Below are 8,611 nucleotides of genomic sequence, written 5' to 3' on the forward strand. Positions count from 1 at the left end.
GCGAGTGGGAAACGATGACTCTTTGCTTTGGAGATTATCTCAGCAGTGGTTTGCAGCATAAAAAGGCCATTCCTCCCGGGCGTGGAGCGCGGGAGGGCACTGGCCTCTGCCAAGGGGTAACGCTGGTGTTGCTCTGCATTGGGAGTTGGTGACATGGTCCACTTTGTGCAGTGCTCCTGGCATTGGGTTCTTAAAGAAGATGGAAGGGGATGGAGCAGCGCTGGAGTTTTCTCTCATTTTGGCTTTCCACACCGAGGGGACAGAGGTGGCACGGCTACGGCGGACACCCCGCTGCCTGCGTCCCTGCCGCTGTGCATCGGCCCTGCACGTGCTGTGCCAGCCGCTGGCTTTGCTCTCCCGATCTGTGCCTTGCGATGCTGTTGAGTGCTCCTGTTCGTAAAGCGCTTTGAGATCCTCTACCTCTAGACTTCCCCCCCCCCTCCCCGCCCCCCCCCCCCCTGTAAAATCTTTTCTGTTGTACTGGTAATGGCCAGGCGTGTGGCTGATGGAGCAGGAAAGCCCGTGCTACTGGGTGAACCAAGGGCTTCCCCAGGTGCCTTGGTTCTTAATTTCTGGTTGTGATCGGCAGCATCCAGCACGTCTCGCTGTCTTTAGGGGGAGTATCGTGTTCCCTGATTGGTGTAATGGACTTTACAAATAGATGAATTAAATTAATATCTCAGAAATGTGCTATAAACTAGTTTTGATAGCGCTAGGAAGAGTTAAGTGGAGGAGTCTCTGCCTTCTAATGTACTCCCAGTTTTAATTACACCACGTCTCTGAGCTCGTTAGCTTTGTGATGGAGGTGGTTAGGAGTCAGCTGGGTGTTGGGAGCAGCGGCTCCTGCCAGGCACGGCCGGGGAGACTGCGCTGTCTCTTCCCCCCTTTGGCTTCTCGGGCTGAGGATGGAAATGAACCTGAGTCAGCGCCAGCTTAGCTTCCCCCGTGGTGAATGCTGGCTTCCAGGCACAGGCCGCCAGTCAGCCGCTCGCCCAGCTGCGGCTCTTGGGTAAAACTTCCATTTATTTTAATGCTTTACATACATTAGTGGAAACAAGTTTCGCTGGAAGGCAGGCAGGCAGACCACGTTAGCTGTTCTGCTGGTGCTTGTTCCGGGAATGCATTTTCAAGGATTTTAACAGATCAAAACCAAGGCACGCAGTGTCTTTTTTTTTTTTTTTTTGTGAACATGTTCTTCCCAAAACTCAATGTTTTCAAGAGTCTGTTGGCTCCAAAGAAGATGGAAAGGGATAGCAACTGGAGGATGGAAACACCTTTGTCAAAGCAGAGGGGTCAACCAAACCCTCTTCCAAATCGTTCTGTTTTCCATCCCAAGGACAGAAGCAGGTGGGTTTCTCAGCTGGTTGTGCATCCCAGCCGGAGGCAGGCAGGGAGCCGTGTTGCCTCCCCGGTGCCACCGTGCTCTCAACCTGGCAGCACCGGAGCAGCTCTCCACCCTTCGTGCGCAGGGAATCTGCCTTCTCAGATGGTCCTGTGCTTCCGATAGTGCCGCTTTGTTGGTACGACTGAGGGCAATTGTCATCCCTGGGGCTGTGTGGCCCCTCTGTCCTGCCCTGGGCTGGCGCAGCTGCCCGTTGGCAGCGGAGTCGATACTGCCTTCATTGTGCAAACACTGGGGGAAGCGCAGTGGGGAGGGAGGGAGGCTGTCCTTCTTAATTGCACATCATACTGATAGCAGAGTACTTAATAAACCTAACATCAGTGCTGAAATACAAACGGTTAGAAAACTTGTGGTTTCACCTAGAAACCACAGTTTGGGTTTTTTTGTTATTTGTTTTGGTTTGGTTTTCTTTTTAACAGAAACTTCTGCTTTAGAACAGCAGACTCATTCATTCATCTGTTCACATTAGTCGTGCCTTGAGATTTCTTACTCCTGATAACAGCAAATAGTTTTTAGCTGTAGAGCAAAATTACAGTAATTTCTAGATTGGCTAAAAATAGCGACAGCTTTGGTAAGAGTCCACTATGCCAAGTGCAAAATAATCCTTGCTGCACCTGCACAGTGAAGAGCAGTTTATGTCGAATTGCAGAAATTTCAACAGACTGTTCTATTTCAAAAAGAAAGCTGGTGGTTTGTTTTGTTTTTTTTTTAAAACCAAGATTCCAGGAAGTTCCCTGTGTAACAAATGTTCCCTAAAATCCCTCTCCTGCACGCCTGAAGAAGGCGAGTGAGTCAGACTGCAGAGCCTGACGTACCCGCTGGCAGTGCGTGCTGCTGGCAGCATGCTGAGCCCGGAGAGCCGGGACGGGCTGCAGCCCCTTGCTCCCGGGTGGCAAGGGGGTCCCGGGCGGTGAGGGGGTCCCGGCTCACCGCATGGATGTGCAGCAGTCGTAGGGCTATTAACACGATGTTGTGCACTAATTTGTGTAATCATTAAAGACTTGAGAAGGGCATTGTTCATATGAGTAATTACCTCTGTATTCTAATAGCTCTAATTCATACCTTAAGTGAGTTTCATATTTCTATGAGTCAGCTAAGGATTCACGCTTCGGGTATAATATTATTTTTTTAAAAAAATACCCATTTCTCGCATGACTTGGTTGCACTCTGCGTAGCTGATGATGTGATGGAGCCTGATGAGCTGAGACCACACGGACATCTACCTGGGATGATTTGCCAGCGTGGACGGGGCTCTCCAGTGCGGGGCTGGCTCCCGCGGCAGGGATGGTGCAGAGTGTTTCACTCGCTGGGATCCTGAGAGGCTGCAGGGAGCTGCTGCCTCCAGCGTGCCAGCGGAAATGTAAAACTGAAAACTTGGCAGTTTGCTGAACTCCGGGTATTTTCCTTCTGACAAAGGGCAGGTCTGTGTTTTTCTAGTGATTTTTGATACTGTTTTAAACTTGGGAAAAACTTCCTCTGCGCCGCTCTGGGTTGGATTGGACTCTGCCTCCTTTGGCCGTGTTGCCTCCCCGTCCCCATGCACGTGCGGGTGTTTGAGGTGTGCGCTGCCAAGCGGCAGGGTGCAGGCAGGAGGGCGGGCAGGGGGAGCATCATCCCCTGCCTGACTTCTGGGCCGATGTGGGACCTTTTCCTGGCAGCACCAAAATTTGTTGGAGCCAGAGCTGCGCGGGTGCCTGCACACTGGCTTGGCAGCGGTCTGTGGGTATCACCACAGGCTTTGTTTGTCCCTTGGAGACGTGGTGCAGAGTCGGTTCCTTGGCTGGCAGGAGCCTCAGGCAAAGCATCATCGTTTCGGCCAGTGCTGGATGCTCATCCCCGTGGGATCAGCTGAGCGATGCGGACGAATGCACAAACATTAATTATTTTGGAGACAATCCATAGCTGCCAAACGAGATTAAACAACACCCAAGTCCCAGGAAAAAGTAAATAGCAAGGAATAAAGAAAATGGGGCACGGTGTTGGCAAAGGCACGAGTGGGTCCTGGGGGACCGCAGCCATCTAGCTGGGTATTAATCCCTGCTATCCCCTTCCCTGAAGGATTTCCGAGCTCTTTGCTGCTATTAATCGCAGCAGCCCTGCAGGGAAGGTAATGCAGTATTATCCGTGTTTTCCAGCTGTGGCTGGGGAGGAGGGAGGCAGCCGGCTCGCCTGAGCTTTGCCGTGTGTCAGTGAAAGATCAGGGATTAGCGCTAGGATTTCCTCGCCGGCTCGGCTGCTCTAATTCAGCGCCTGTGTTTTTCCCTAAATGCACTGACCTTATGTGCCTGCGGCCGTACAGCCCGTGCCCAGGAGGAGCTGGGGCAGATGGTGGGAAGGGGAGCAAGGCTGGAGTAGATATCTCCCTGCTGTCTTTGGCCCCAAAGGAATTATTACTAAAAATGGTCACTGGTGATTAACTGGAGGAGCGTGCCGCTCGGTAATTGGTGCACGTTCTGTCTTGTGAAGTGTTCAGATCAAACTATGGATGCTTTTCTGGAGAGCAGCGGTTGCTCAACGGCAAAGTGCCAAGGGCAGGGGTCAGCGAGCACCTGCCAGGAGGTCTCAGAAACGTCCCTGTGTGAAACAGAAAATGCTGTGTATTCGCATGTCTCTGTGTAAATGATATATGAATCATATAGGTGTGCAGAACTGAGCGTTTGATCTTCAGCATGTGCAGTCTGTGCTGCATGGCATCGCTGCCCCGGCACCATGCCCCCCGCCGTGTGCCGGCTGCCCCGGGGTGTCCCCCACGTGTGCACCCGTGGAGGGGACAGCCCCGCTGTTGGGGCGCAGGCAGTAGTTTCGCACGTGCCTGAGGACGGTGGCAAAGCCAGCAGCCTGCCGCCCGTCCCCAGGGCCGGCGTGGCGAGTGGGGAGAGCAGCTCTCCCGCTCTGTTGGTGTGGCAGCTGACAGCAGCCACTTTGTGGGAAAAAAGTTGTGACAGAGATAACCAAAATAATAACAAAAGCGTGCTGGGCGCTGGCAGCGCGGGGCAGCTCCGCTGCTCAAGGTGCCAAGCAGAGATTAGCCCAGGCGCAGCTGAGGACAAGGAGGTGGGAAGAGATAACACCACTTTCCCGGCGCACTGTCCGCCAGCGGCAGGGCTAAACATAGCCCCGCTGGCTCCTCCACAGCAGTGGCTCGCTGGCCACCAGCCCGCAGGCCACCTCGGCCGGAAGCATGGAGCATCCTCCGCATGGCCGTGGTGTGTGCCAGGCTGCGAGGGAAGCGGTGGAGCTATGGAGGAAGGCAGCCGGCCCCCGGCGGTGCTGCGTGCCTGGGAAAGCAAAGCTCAGGCTGCCGGAAAGCGGGAATCCACCTGCTGCGGCACGGCAGGGAGCGGGGAGGGTGCCAGATCCATGGGGGCGGCAAAGGTCAAGGGAGGGTGATGAAATCCCAGGGAGGGTGGGAAGGGTTTCCCAAGGCAGGTTGGCAGCATGGCTGAGGCAGAGCAGGGGGTGCAGCAGGCGCAGCGGGAAGGAAAGAGTCCAGTACTGCACGGGGGGCAATGACGGCTGCAGGGCTGTCTGGCATGGGGGAAGGGGAAATGATGCCTGAGAGCCTGAAGTAGCTGTAATGATGCTCCTGCCTGGCGGGAGGCATCGCCCGGCTCTCATGGAGCCCTGAGCTGGTGAGAGCGTGGTGGGAGCTGACACCCAGCTCCGTACGGACCCGCGGGTCTCCCTGCCACTGCCGGGACAGGTGTGGCCCTTGTGGCCATGGGCATCGTGCTGGCTTTTCCAGTTTCCCTCCCTGCCTCCTTATACATCTCTGCTGCAGACACACCTCAAAGTTTGGTGCTAAAAGCATGAAAACATGAAAAAGTCGAGCAGTGCTCAGCCATCCCTTCTGAGCCATGCTAACAAGGCTCCTTCCCCTTGAGTAGCTTCTTGCTGCTTCTCCGCTGATTGTCGTAGTGCCTTTCTGCAGTGATTCAGCCAAGCTGGCTGGTAATTTCCTGCATCCTATTTTTCTCTTTTGAAAAGTGGAGCGATCTTTCAGATGTGCTAATTACGCGAAGGCGACAGCACTCTCTACAGCGGCAGCACTCCTGCCAAGCCCTGGGGCAGGCTGCGTGGTGGCCCTGGTGTGACGCGGGCAGGGCATCACTGCCGCCGCTGCCCGAGGGCATGGGATGGAGGGTGGGATGGATGGCAGCAGGCTCACGTGGTAGCGGAGACAACTGTGGGCAGCCATCTGGCAAGAGCTTTCCCTTTCCCTCTGCCTAGCAAACGGGTTGTCTGCCTCTGCAGCACCTTCCATGTTCTGCTGCAGGTCAGGGACGCGCTCGCCTGGCAGGCGCTGGGCAGCGGGATGTGGCAGGATGCTTTTCAGAGGATGCTGAATCATCCCACGGTGTGAGCCGGCATGGGACGGCCGTGCTGCTGGGGAGGCTGCCCGCCAGCGGCTGAGGCTTTGCAGCGGGCACATGCGCTGCTTGGACGTGTGCTTCCCGCTGATGTTTTACTGTCCCTTTTTAGTTTCCCTGATCAGTGTGAGAGGGAAGTCGAGGCTGTAAAGAGAGAAACCAGAGAGGATATGAACTTGGGAGGCAGCTGAAAGGAAGCTGCCTGCAGGGAGCACATTCCCAGTAACGTCTCGCAGCTTATTTACACACTCGAGGGCTCTTCAGCCCCATGGAGCTGCAAAATTCAAAGCCCGCCGCATCACTCAGCGAGCAGAGCGCAAACAGAAAGGGGCTCCTCTAAAGCTGAAATATTTGACAACATTTTCTATTCTTAGCGATGCAAGCACATGCTTGCCGAACGAAATCAGAACACAGCCTGTCAGCAGGCAGGCAGGGGCTGGGGGAAACACTTTGAAGGTCCCAGGTAAGGAGGGTGCGTGGGTGCACATGCCTGCCGTGGGGCAGCCTCTTGCCCAGCCCAACTCATCGGTTCTATAACCATGGGAGATGCACAGACAGTGGAAAAGCAAATTATGATTTTATTGCTTATGTCCCACTGCAGGTCCTAATGCACAGGGGGATCCCGCAAGGATAACGGGTAAAAATGGGTAGAGTTCGTACTGTCCTCCTGGGGCTCCCGGGTTCACAGAGGGCACCTGCATCCCCCTGCCCTGCCCAGCTTCCGAGCACATAGGACAGCTAATGGCGCCTGTGCAAATAGACACTTGATTAACTGTTTCGTGGCTGAACACAGTGCAGAAAACTGCTCCTCTCTGTATGAGTTGTACTGCAAGGTGAGTTTGACAAATTATCCGTGGGTACTGCTTCTTCTGGAGGCGGACGTCCCTGGGGAGCCACGTGCTGGGTGGCAGGAGGGCACACGGGTGGCCAAGGGCTGCGCGGGGGTTTCGGCAGCACCGGTGTTGGGCAGAGCGTGGCCGCAGCACTGAGGGGCAGCCCTGGTGCTGTCCTGGTCCCTGGGAGGCTTCCAACAAACCAGCATCAGCACGGGTGCAGGAGGCGGGGGATGCCCCGGCAGTGTTCCTATCCTTCCCAACAATGTGGGAAGTGCTGAGGAGGAAAGAAGGGAAGATTTTTGTTTGAAAAGGCAGAAAAGAGCAGCCTCGGGATGGTGGTAAGTGGGCCACATGGTTCCTGGTGCCCTAGAAATTCCGTTTGCACGCTTGCTCGCTGCGGGTACCAGAGCGGCAGCAGGATGGCTGCTGATGCTATCGCTGTCCCAGCTTGATGACTAAGGGAGCTGGAAGGTATAAATTAAATAACACAACACTTCAAGCCACCTGTTATGTGGGTTTGTCCAATGCAGCACTGCTTTAATTAAGATGGAGAGTTTACAAATCTAACCTTTGTTTATTCTGCTTTGGGGCATATATAATGTAAATACGTGTTTTCAAACACTGTGGCTTTTTATATTTCCAGTTATAATTCTGGGTAAAGGAAAGTTCGTCAGGTTTGGCAGAGACTTGCCCTTTGTAAATACAGCTCCTGTGAGCTCTGTCTGCCCCGGGGATTTTCTGCAGTGCCTTGGTTCACTTTGCTCCCAACACAGCTTTTCCCCAGCAATCACTGCCCTGCCATGGGGTGTCAGGGGTGCTAGAGGGGCTGGGGGGGGGGCTCAGCCAGACTCTGTTGAGAGGAAAGTGGGCTCCAGCTCTGTTTCCCTCTCCTCAGACTTAGTGAGAAGGATTTGAGTCTTCCATGTTTTGTTTCTGTTATACCCTCTTGGTTCTTTAGTTGTAAAAACAAGAACGTGGAGTTTAGCCTCCTACATGCTTGTCAGGATTTCTTCGATGACTCAGTGATACGCTTGGGTAGTTTTCTTAGCCTTTAATTGAAGTGAGTGTGAGCCTTTAACAAAGAGAGCTCTCCCAAGTCTTCATTAATAAGCGTTAACAAAATTAACTGGCCAACTGGGAGAAAAATAACCAGGAGCGGCAGTGGTGTCCCCCTCTCTGCAAATGTGGGTTTCCTCTCGGCTCTGCTGCAGCCCCCGCTCTGCTGGTGGCAGTGCCAGGGATGGAATAAAGGGCAGCAGAAGGAAGCCCTCTTCCATGGCTGGGAAGAGCATCTCTGCTGAGCAGAACAAACCATCCACGGGTGAGCTGGGCCAGTGCGATCCCAGCAGGGTTGAGAGCACATGTTAGCAAACTTTTGACTCATTTTTTTGGTTTGTTTTTCTTCATTCAGAACTTCTGCAGAGCAAGGGTAGTATTTTGCACATTTCCAGCGCTGCCCAACAGATGCATAAGCACAGAGGTCTACTGTCGCGCAGACAGGGTGGTCAAAAACAAGCAGGCTCTAAATTCCCCGGGGCAGAGGGACTCTGAGAGCTGCAGGTGGCTGGGCCACTTGGTGCAGCTGAGCCCCCCTGGACACATATCCACAAACTTTTTTCTGGGGTCACAAGGTCAAGAAACTTTTTTTTTTTTTTTTAATGCAAACAGATTTTGACGTAACCACTTGACTCTGGAGCTGAAGTTTCAAGGAAAAACGCTAGCAGGTAGCCTGAGAAGCATGAAGCAACTGCAAGCGTCATTCTGAACAGAACAACTACTGGTTTGCAATGCTCTTGGAAAGTGAAGAAACACTCAGGGAGGGCTGAGGACCAGCGCCGCAGGAGCCAGGTGACTTGCCCGAGATTGCACAAAGCGATGGCCAAGCCGGCGGGCTGGGACCCCGATGAGTGCTCTGCCAGCAGCTGCTGGGTCCCTGCCGTCCCTCCTCCCCGCCACAGCAGCGCGGCACCAGCATGACGCTGAGCTGGGGCTTCGCAACGAGC

The sequence above is a fragment of the Falco naumanni genome, chromosome 1 (genome assembly GCF_017639655.2).
Source record: "Falco naumanni isolate bFalNau1 chromosome 1, bFalNau1.pat, whole genome shotgun sequence".
In the NCBI taxonomy this organism is placed as follows: Eukaryota; Metazoa; Chordata; class Aves; order Falconiformes; family Falconidae; genus Falco; species Falco naumanni.